The 12336-nt window shown below is 34.7% G+C and overlaps 1 protein-coding gene across 1 annotated transcript in view; it reads left to right on the plus strand.

Moving 5' to 3' along the window:
• The window catches only part of LOC149821736 (uncharacterized), a 42600-nt gene that overhangs the window by 6224 nt on the left and 24040 nt on the right, over positions 1-12336 (plus strand). The gene's annotated exons all lie outside the window — the stretch shown is intronic.

Here is a 12336-nt window from a genome sequence, read left to right on the forward strand (position 1 = left end):
GCCAGGAGCATAGCATTGAACATTATGGAGTTAAAAATATGGAAGATGACCTTAAGACTTAATCATACAACTATTTACATGAACCAACTTGCATTATATGATGCATGGTTCATTTTTGCTTGATTGGTACTCTGCCATGTCTTGAATGTGGAATTGTGTTAAGTTTCTTTCTATGTCACATGGGTACAGGTACGGGTGCGGGTACGACACGGCAAGTTCGATAAATGTGGGTATGGGGACACAACTATATATGTGTGTGTGTGGGGGGGGGGGGAGATGTTTGTTTCATTTTAAAATGTAAATGTCCAAAAAGGGTCTTTTCTTTTTTACAAGGGGTAAAATAAGTTTCTTTTACCCAAGTTTGACTCAGACCTAGACCAGAGTCCAGACCCCAGCTTGATTGAGACCTGGGTCAGACTCAGGTCTGATTCAGACCTGGATCAGATACAAGTCCAGGTCTAACCCAAGAATGATATATATATATATATATATATATATATATATATATATATATATATGTCAGTCTTGACTTTGACCCAAGTTTGACTCGGACCTAGATCTGACCCATGTCTAATTCCTATATAGGTTAGAGCCACTCAGGTCTGAATCAGATCCAAGCCTAATTCAAATCTGGTTTGGGTCTGATCCAAGAATGATTCAGCCATACTTAGAACACCTTCAGGTCTGGGTCTATTCTGATCCTAATTCAAATATGGTCTGGGTCTGATCCAAGAATGATTCAGTTATAACACCTGGACCTAAACCAGAGTCCAGAGCCCAGCCTGATTGAGACCTGGGTCAGACTCAGGTCTGATTCAGATTTGGATCAGACACAGGTCTGGGTCTGACCCAAGAATGATCTATATATATATATTATATGTCAGTCTTGACTTTGACTCAAGTTTGACTCTGATCTAGATCAGACAAAGGTCTTATTCCTATATAGGTTAGACTTAGGTCTGAATCATACCTGAATCAGATCAGACCCAGGCCTGATTCAGACCTGGGTCAGATCCAAGCCTAATTCAAATCTGATCTGGGTCTGATCCAAGAATGACTAGGTGAGAGAGCGAGAGAGAGAGAGAGAGAGAGAGAGAGAGAGAGAGAGTCGTCATGGTGGACAAGAGGGAGAAGGAAGGGGGAGGAGGAAAGGGAAGCAACAAAGAAGGAAGAACAACAGTAGGTGGTGATGGGAGAGAGAGAGTTATCGAGAGAAGCACGCAACACAAAGGCATTGAAGGAGGGAGGAGGAGGAGGACAACGTCGAAGGCTCACCAATGAGTAGTGCAACGCGAAGGAGTAAGGGGACCCCATACCTGTAACGACCCCAACTCATCCCCTTTGAAAAGTGTTTTTTTTTTCTTTAAAAACAATTACGATAACCAAACCTAGAGATCCGGGGCTTTACAGACATAACACAACTTAAATCATAAGGGATCTTACGTTAACCCAACTAACTTTATTCATCAATAATTAAAGTTAAAAAAATAATCAGATAAATGTCAATAATAATGGAGCCACACTGTCCCAAACAAAATATCAGAAAGTAGTCACGCAACCTCGTAAGCCCCATATAGTAGACATCCTCATCATTAGGCTTCAGGGCCTGTGAAAAACATAAAAAGCACAGGGTAAGAATCAAAGATCCTGCATACGAAATTCTCTAAAGATCCAAATAGGCAAAAAAAGCATAAATCAAATTCATGTAATATTTTTAGAGAAACATAAATTACAACTATCTCATAATCCAAATAATCATTCATGCATTTAATAACAATTATCATGCAACAACACTATCTTACTTGAAACAGAATATGTAAGGATGCATGAACTAATGCAGAATAGTAAATATGCATGATATTAATGCATATGCATAAGTAACTTATTAAATTTTTATCAGAGTTTTCTTCTGTATGCATGTCCTTATTAAATATACACAAATTTAGTTATACTTTTCATTAAAACCCGTGAATACTCAAAACGGGCACAACAATTCTCGAAGTTCAAGATAGGTTTTTAGTTGTAACCTAACACAAAATTTGTATTTTATTACTGGGTTCCACACTTGACCCTTGACTAATATCAGAAATCAACACCATCCATTGGATTATTAGAAATCAACATCTAATGTTGGGACACCAGAAAAATCAACATCTACTGATGTTACTTTCTTGATATACAATAACAATAGCTGTATCTACACACCACTCCTAGGCAAAATTGCGGAAAACTTTATAAAACTGTAGTTGGGAGGCGAACCATCATATCGGGTTCAAGAGCACAATCGCACACGAAGTTTTAGTATCCTCACGGTGCCCAAAAACTACCATCTAGGATTCTCACACTGTGAAAGAGACATCCAGGAAGAAACATTAATTACATTGTTTTATCTCTTTTATCTTTTTATCAAAAGACATATTCTTTACATATGATTAGTTTTGCAAATCAACATGCAAAACACCACACAGGACCTTGGCCCCTTACAAAATAGAACAATAGAATTAATTCAATATATTTCAAATGGATTTTTGCAATGCATACAAAAGACTTAGAGCAACACCTGCTCGTAGCCCACATGACCTACAGTGGTTCACATCGGACCACTGATACATCTTATGCAAAAACCATAATGAACATGTGATCATACAATTATCCAAACATGTCTACAAATGCACATTCATTCATACATAATACGAATGTGCATGAATAAACAATTTACATATGCATATGAACATATGTTTGCAATACACATTTTTATTTTCATGATTCATCTGATGCATATCATGCAAACATGCACATGATCATGTTAGTGCAACAACAATGTAAATTTCAGAATTTACGTGTTCACTATATGCATAGTTAAGCCAACATAATATTAAAGTTCATGTGCATATCTAAACAACCACATTTTTACCCAATTCGGGCATGCTCGGGTTACCAATCAAAACATACCGAGCCTGAAGCTATGCTGCCCGTACACGGGACAACACTAAGACCTCATTGGCAATCAGCTTGGCTTAGGCAAAACCATCCCAGCCCCATCCGATAACCATATGCAGTCTCATATTGATTTATGCATATATGTGGTGTCTCTTTACGACACTTAACCATATAAAAATTTTGTGACATTTTATGACACATGAATAGTCACATAAAAGTATGCATAACAGTTGCATAAAAACATGCATAAACAGTCACATAACATGTTTTTAGTAACATTCATAAGGCACGACAGTCCTGTAAAAGTATGCATATTTACGCCAACATGATGTCCAGTTGCATGAGCATATATAACCAATAACACTTTTGCTATTCATACATCAAATTTGGGCATTTCCATGTACCACACAATTATTTAAACATAGTTAAACCGAAATCATCATTCTTGATTTTCTGCACATATAAAAACACAACTTGATGACAGTCTTACAATGATTTTTTTTTCAATCAGCATCATCGTATAAACCAGTTTGATCAGCACATATTTCGGGACTCGTTCGCACCCAATACAGTATGTATTTGGGCCTGCTCAGTCGCTCAAAACTGCATGAGTTTTGGGTCTGATTAGTACCCGAATACTGTGTGATTTCATGTCTGATCAGCACCCTCTACTTCCTGTGTTTTGAGTTTGATCAGTACCCGAAAATTGTGAGTTTCGGGTCTGATCAACACTCTCTACTTCCTGTGCTTTGGGTTTGATCAGTACCCAAAAACTGTGACAGTTTTGGGTCTAATCAACACCCTCTATGGCACATGTCTTGAGTCTGATCAGCACCTGCAAACTGTGTGGGTTTCTTATCTGATCAACACCCTGCAACAGTGTCAACTTACAGTGGTTTACTCAAGACCGTAGTCTCTTATTAACTGCACCCTGGAGCTAGTAAGGGAGTAAATGGGTTTGAGCATGCCACATAGATCTAACTTGCTGTTCTAACATGCAGAATCAGATTTGCTCTCTTTACATGAGAGTATACTAGTCATGAAGGCATGCAAAACATAACCTCAGCTGAGAAAACATGTACAAAACAACATGCAGATCAGATTTCGTGTGTGTGTATATATATATATATATATATATATATATATATATATATATATATATATATATATATGCAGAAGTACCTGACAATCAATGTTTTTTTTCTATTCTTACATCGTATGCCAGCCTGACGACCTTCAGCTGGGAATCAGATTGTACATAATCTGATCGGATCTATTCCCAGCCAATAGTCTGACCAGAATCGCCTTCAAAGCGAACCCCAGTCGCAATCAGCCTATCGGTTTTCCGAAGAATAAATGTTTAATGGCAGTTGTATTGATTAACCAACATGAGCATGGGTCAACACAGTCAAGTTCAAGAGCTTGATAAATCAAACATACTCTCTTAAGAGAAGGAAACTGAACATATACTCAATGACGTGAACCCCATATGGATGCTATATAAAAACAAAATACGCTTATCGATTCCACACTCAACCTGAAACTTAAAGCCATACAAATTTTTTTTGTACCAAAGACTATTTGAAGAAAATTTCTGCATAAGTGTTTCCTCACTCGACATATCCAATTCAATTCGGCCATGCTTGAACACTGATCTGTACACCCCCACAAAATCGGCAAATCTGTCCAGATCAGAGTTGCCAGTCGCGGAAGCGGGAAGCGGAAGTGGGAAGCGAGACACTTATAAAATTTTAGGAAGCGGGAAGCGCGGGATGACTTAGGAGTGAACCGGGAAGCGTCTCGGAAGCGACTTAGGAAGCAAACCGGAATCGACCTAAGAAGCGAAGAAGGAAGCGACATAGGATTTAAATAAGAAGCGAAAGAGAAGTGAATAAGAACCGAAAGAGAAACAAAAATGTAATTATATAATTTTATTTTATCAAAAAATAAGATTTATGTCATCATTGATAAAATAAAACATGTATCTAAGACAATAAATAATATAAGTTGCAATTATCGAACAAATGTATCATTTGCAACTTTCAAGCATTTTAAAAAAATACGTCAAGAGAAGATCATAATTCACATTCATGTTGCAACAATTTAACAAATGCATGCAAGCACTAAACAATGCATTAAAAAAACTAATAAATTTGATTAAAAAGCGTACATTTTTCAATGAAAGAATCAAATGACTTAATTGTTGTAAATCTTGTGATATCTGCAACATAGAAAATAAGAAATAAATAAACTCAAAGATTACATAGAGATATGGTTAAATTTCTAAGTTATAAAGTTCTAAACTGTAAATTATAAGCTATAAAGTTCTAAACTAGAAACTTAAAATTAACATAATCCACTAATTTACTTCATCATGCAAGGTTCAAAATAAAAGTACATATTAAACCAACAAAATATTACAAGACCATGACAACAAAAGTAACATAAAAGTTTCTAAGTTGGACTACTCCAACTATATCATCAAAAGAATAATTAAGAATTCAATAGTTTATTAATCTATCATCTTTCTCTTTTCTTTCAAGTCAGCAATAGATCGAGAACTTTCTGCATCATCACGCGCTTCTTGTCCTCCACGACCATGCCTTCTGCTCCTTCCTTCATTTTCTATAATGAATAAAATGTTCAAAAACCATAATTTAAAATATAAAAAATACATATATAGAAAAAAGTAAAAATAAAAAACACAAGATCAGGTGATCAACATACCTTGCCTAGGTCTCCGGCTAAAGAAACGATCAATCCGACCATGAGGAATTGATGGTCGCTCTTGTATATCTGCAGTTCTACTAGCTCTGATGGATTGATTTGTATCATCTTCAACTTCATTTGTACGTATAATTATTAGAGGTAATGGAGCTCTTGGTTGTGCATCTTTATGTTTGGATTTGGAAATAGTGTTTGATTGTTGTGCACTATCATCCAAATCTCTCCATCGCATATCTTCTAATCTCAACGTATTTTCTTCTACAATAGGAAGTTATGGATTGATATCCCATTTTCGACTAGGCACTTCTTTGTAGCGATTGTTGCACCTTTAATAACAAGAATATAAAATATGAATGCTAATAAACAATCAATGATAGAAAAGAGAAAAAAAAATACCAAAACAAAAGTATAACACAGTTTAATTATACGTGTCAATCAATCGAAGATTAGAATTAATATACACTAAGGTATCAGCACGATCTTCATTGAGCCTATTTCTTTTCACATTGTGAATGTAACTATAGGTGCTCCACACTCTTTCTGCAGAAGATGTGCTAATAGGTTGAGATAAAACCTTAATGACTAATGCTCTCAACTCAGGTGTATCACCACCATAAAAACGTCACCAATTAAGCACTGACATTGTAGGATTCAGTGCATCTATTCTTGCTGCATTTCGGCTAAATCTTTCACTTCTTAATGCAAAAGTCACAAATTGTGACCTATAAAGTGTAGATAACTCTTCATTTCCAGCAGATATGACTTCAAGCGCGAGTATTGCACCGTCTAAGATATCATTATCCTTTTCTGCAGAAAAATGTTTAATAACTATAACAAGAAAATGCAAATGAAATAATAAAATAATTAAATAATTAAACAATTAAACTTTATTAAATAGATAGAATAAAATTTTTACCAGGAAAAACTCGTTTGACCCCTCCTGCTGCTGGGATTTTAAGATACTCCGACTCGTAATATTTTGGAGTAAGCATGTGGGCTAGACTATGGAGAGGCACATTCATTCTATCCCATCTATTTGAGACAATCTTATGAATCTTTTCATATAAATCTGGTTGTCCTTTTAGATTGTCTTTGATTTCCCCCAACATGTTGTCCATGCCTTCATACACTTCACCAATTATAGGGCCTTCCTGATCACAAAATTTAATCATCTTATAGATGGGTTTTGTAATCAGTAATGCTAAATGTACAAAATATCAATATTCTTCATCAAGAACAGTTGTTTCTGTTGTAACAACCCTTTTTTTCATAGTTTCATCCGTGCATGATTGCTTCCAATCGCTCCATCTATCTGAAATTACTGTGAGCCTTAAGCTCTCCCTCACATCAAGCAAGCGTTTCAAAGTAGTATAATGTGAAGCAAACCTTGTTTTTGCAATCTTTATTAGTTCTAATTTTTCATTGCTTTTAAAGATTGCTAGTGCTTTTGAATGATTTGTGATATACTTCACAATTTCTTTACTCTGCAAATATGTTTCTCCCAACCAATGAAACTCATGTGCCAAATCCTTAAAGATCAAATTAAGTGTGTGCACAACACAAGGTGACCAAAAAATATAATTATGCGTTTGTTTTAATTCTTCACGTGCTAACTTGCAATTTGCTGCATTGTCTGTAATCACTTGCACTACATTAGAAGGCCCCACAAGTTTAAATCCCGTCTTCAAAAACTCGACAATGTTTGCAGCTGACTGTTGCACATTAGAAAAATCACTTGCATATAAGAACATCGAGCCAAAACAGTTTGATGCAATTATATTTATCAAGTGTTTGTTCTTGATATTTGTTCAACCGTCCGAGACAATGGAAACTCCAAACTCCTCAAACTTTTCTCAAAATTCATTTAACTCTCTGTGAACACACTCTTTCTCACTGTCAAACAACGTTGTTCGCGCTTTTTCATATGATGGGGGTTTATATCCGGGCAGTTTACTAACTGCAGATATCATCTCTTCCCAATATGGTGATCGAAGCACATTGAAAGGTATGCATTTGCACACAAAAAACTAATAATTTTGTGATCTACATCATCTCTTTCTACCTTTTTAAAGGTATCACGAATATCAACTGTTTTTTGGCTTCCACTAGATGATATAGTCATACTAATAGGTGTCTTCGGTTTATCAATTCTTCATCTCCTCAACTCAAATGTACTTGATGAAACCTCAACTCATTGAACTTGCCTCTTAATTTTCCTTGCCAATTCTGCATTTTTTGTAACTATAAGACAAAAGGCAATCCCAACACTTTGTCCCTTTGGAGATCCCATGAGATGTGTAAAAACTCGAGTATATGACCCATGATAAATATTTTTATAGTGCCTGCACATAAAAACCTGGGTTCCACCTTGCTTTCCTTGTCCACTCTTCTTTTGTTTCAATACATGGCGCCATAACACTATTGTTTTATGCATGCTAGGTGGTTCATCATCTTGGTCATCTTCAGAATAGTAGTCATCCAAGTCATATTCTTCTTCATCTTCCTCGTCAAAACAATTTTCGTTTTTATCCTCAAACTGATATGGACAATCATAAAGTACATTTAGGGAACAAGGGATTGTTAGAGACTATTTGTTTCATTTTCCTATTGCAATAACATGATGGTCTTTATCTTTTGTGTTATCAATATGATGATCATTTATATTCTTATTTGAGTCCCATGAATGAACACTATATTGGTTGAGAAACATTTCACATTTTGTGGTTTAACTGAGTTTATTTGGTCGTCTTTTTTAGGAATAAGGGTTAATGCAGTATTTTTTTATCATTCTTGTAGGTTTTAACTTTGAAGTCATTTTGACGATTGCTTGAATCCTGATTCCTGATCAGATTGACTGGATCACTTTTATTATTCTTTTACTGTTGGATATATATGGATTATTGATTTATTGTTTTCAATTTCAAAGTCAATGAAAAACATGTTTTGCCTCCACAAGTTGTCTTATGGTTTCATTATGGTGTTTGATCTTGCAGACTTCTATTCTCTCCTTGATCTCTTGAAGTGACTTTGCTTTATGTGAATTCTGAACTTACATGTTGATCAAGTGAACCAAGCATGATAAAAGAAACAAAACAAAAGAGATACTTATAAGTATCCTATAATATATAAAAAATATATTATAGGAAAATTCTTGAATTCATATTATAAAAACATATTATACAAAATGTATACCAAGCATGATTGAGCTTATCATCCCTATTAAGTATGAATTCTTTGATATACCGAGCGTGGGCACACCCAGGCTCAACTCATTTACTCTATCAGAAGAGTGGGGCAACTAGTATGTTGCAGCTAGTTGTTTAAAATTTTAAATAAATATCATTATTGCTAGTAACAGTCGACCAATATAAATTTTATTTTTCTTCGTTGTTATGTTATCTTTCTTTAGCATTTTTTCATAAATGCAAACTTTTGAAAGAACTTCCTTTTTTTTTTTAAATTTTGTCTGCTTTATCATAGTATATTATAGAATCATAGATCTTTCACCTCCTTAAATGATGTTTATTTATTTGTTTTAGTAATTGGTATATTATGAGTAATGATTTGTGTTCTTCACTCTCCATCATTTACTGTTAATAATAGCTTTTTTAAAGTGTTTTAGGCTGATTCTTATACTTTTATGATGCAGATATATTTGCATGTTCTTTGCTTCATTAATGACCATCTCAAGCTATGATCACGATAATTCTGATGACGATGACGATTCTTTGTACAATTTGGAGCATGAATCATCTAGTGGTGTTGGGAAGGGCAAGAAGAGGTCTTCTGCTTGTCCATATCAGTTTGAGGATAAAAACGAAAATTGTTTTGACGAGGAATATGAAGAAGAATATGACTTGGATGACTACTATTCTGAAGATGACCAAGATGATGAACCACCTAGCATGCATAAAACAATAGTGTTATGGCGCCATGTATTGAAACAAAAGAAGAGTGGACAAGGAAAGCAAGGTGGAACCCAGGTTTTTATGTGCAGGCACTATAAAAATATTTATCATGGGTCATATACTCGAGTTTTTACACATCTCATGGGATCTCCAAAGGGACAAAGTGTTGGGATTGCCTTTTGTCTTATAGTTACAAAAAATGCAGAATTGGCAAGGAAAATTAAGAGGCAAGTTCGATGAGTTGAGGTTTCATCAAGTACATTTGAGTTGAGGAGATGAAGAATTGATAAACCGAAGACACCTATTAGTATGACTATATCATCTAGTGGAAGCCAAAAAACAGTTGATATTCGTGATACCTTTAAAAAGGTAGAAAGAGATGATGTAGATCACAAAATTATTAGTTTTTTGTGTGCAAATGCATACCTTTCAATGTGCTTCGATCACCATATTGGGAAGAGATGATATCTGCAGTTAGTAAACTGCCCGGATATAAACCCCTATCATATGAAAAAGCGCGAACAACGTTGCTTGACAGTGAGAAAGAGTGTGTTCACAGAGAGTTAAATGAATTTCGAGAAAAGTTTGAGGAGTTTGGAGTTTCCATTGTCTCAGACGGTTGGACAAATATCAAGAACAAACACTTGATAAATATACTTGCCTCAAACTGTTTTGGCTCGATGTTCTTATATGCAAGTGATTTTTCTAATGTGCAACAGTCAGCTGTAAACATTGCCGAGTTTTTGAAGACGGGATTTAAACTTGTGGGGCTTCTAATGTAGTGCAAGTGATTACAGACAATGCAGCAAATTGCAAGTTAGCACGTGAAGAATTAAAACAAACGTATAAGTATATTTTTTGGTCACCTTGTGTTGTGCACACACTTAATTTGATCTTTAAGGATTTGGCACATGAGTTTCATTGGTTGGGAGAAACATATTTGCAGAGTAAAGACATTGTGAAGTATATCGTAAATCATTCAAAAGCACTAGCAATCTTTAGAAGCAATGAAATTTAGAATTAATAAAGATTGCAAAAACAAGGTTTGCTTCACATTATACTACTTTGAAACGCTTGCTTGATGTGAGGGAGAGCTTAAGGCTCACAGTAATTTCAGATAGATGGAGCGATTGGAAGCAATCATGCACGGATGAAACTATGAAAAAAAGGGCTGTTACAACATAAACAACTGTTCTTGATGAAAAATATTGGGATTCTATACGTTTAGCATTATTGATTACAAAACCCATCTATAAGATGATTAAATTTTGTGATCAGGAAGGCTCTATAATTGGTGAAGTGTATGAAGGCATGAACAACATGTTGGGGGAAATCAAAGACAATCTAAAAGGACAACCAGATTTATATGAAAAGATTCATAAGATTGTCTCAAATAGATGGGATAGAATGAATGTGCCTCTTCATAGTCTAGCCCACATGCTTACTCCAAAATATTACGAGTCGGAGTATCTTAAAATCCCAGCAGCAGGAGGGGTCAAACGAGTTTTTCCTGGTAAAAATTTTATTCTATCTATTTAATAAAGTTTAATTGTTTAATTATTTAATTATTTAATTATTTCATTTGCATTTTCTTGTTATAGTTATTAAACATTTTTCTGCAGAAAAGGATAATGATATCTTAGACGGTGCAATACTCGCGCTTGAAGTCATATCTGCTGGAAATGAAGAGTTATCTACACTTTATAGGTCACAATTTGTGACTTTTGCATTAAGAAGTGAAAGATTTAGCCGAAATGCAGCAAGAATAGATGCACTGAATCCTACAATGTCAGTGCTTAATTGGTGACGTTTTTATGGTGGTGATACACCTGAGTTGAGAGCATTAGTCATTAAGGTTTTATCTCAACCTATTAGCACATCTTCTGCAGAAAGAGTGTGGAGCACCTATAGTTACATTCACAATGTGAAAAGAAATAGGCTCAATGAAGATCGTGCTGATACCTTAGTGTATATTAATTCTAATCTTCGATTGATTGACACGTATAATTAAACTGTGTTATACTTTTGTTTTGGTATTTTTTTTTCTCTTTTCTATCATTGATTGTTTATTAGCATTCATATTTTATATTCTTGTTATAAAAGGTGCAACAATCGCTACAAAGAAGTGCCTAGTCGAAAATGGGATATCAATCCATAACTTCCTATTGTAGAAGAAAATACGTTGAGATTAGAAGATATGCGATGGAGAGATTTGGATGATAGTGCACAACAATCAAACACTATTTCCAAATCCAAACATAAAGATGCACAACCAAGAGCTCCATTACCTCTAATAATTATACGTACAAATGAAGTTGAAGATGATACAAATCAATCCATCAGAGCTAGTAGAACTGCAGATATACAAGAGCGACCATCAATTCCTCATGGTCGGATTGATCGTTTCTTTAGCCGGAGACCTAGGCAAGGTATGTTGATATTGTGTTTTTTATATTTTAAATTATGGTTTTTGAACATTTTAATTTTTTAACGTATTCATTATAGGAAATGAAGGAAGGAGCAAAAGACATGGTCGTGATGGACAAGAAACACGTGATGATGCAGAAAGATGACAGATTAATGAACTCTTGAATTATTAATTTTTTTTTATGATGTTGTTGAAGTAGTCCAACTTAAAAACTTTTATGTTACTTTTTTGTCATGGTCTTGTAATCTTTTTTTTGTATACTTTTATTTTGAATCTTGCGTAATGAAGTGAAGTAGTGAATTATGTTAATTTTAATTTTAGAGTTTAGAACTT

This window comes from Nuphar pumila, chromosome 11 (genome assembly GCF_984573655.1).
Source record: "Nuphar pumila chromosome 11, dmNupPumi1.hap1.1, whole genome shotgun sequence".
NCBI classification, from domain to species: domain Eukaryota; kingdom Viridiplantae; phylum Streptophyta; class Magnoliopsida; order Nymphaeales; family Nymphaeaceae; genus Nuphar; species Nuphar pumila.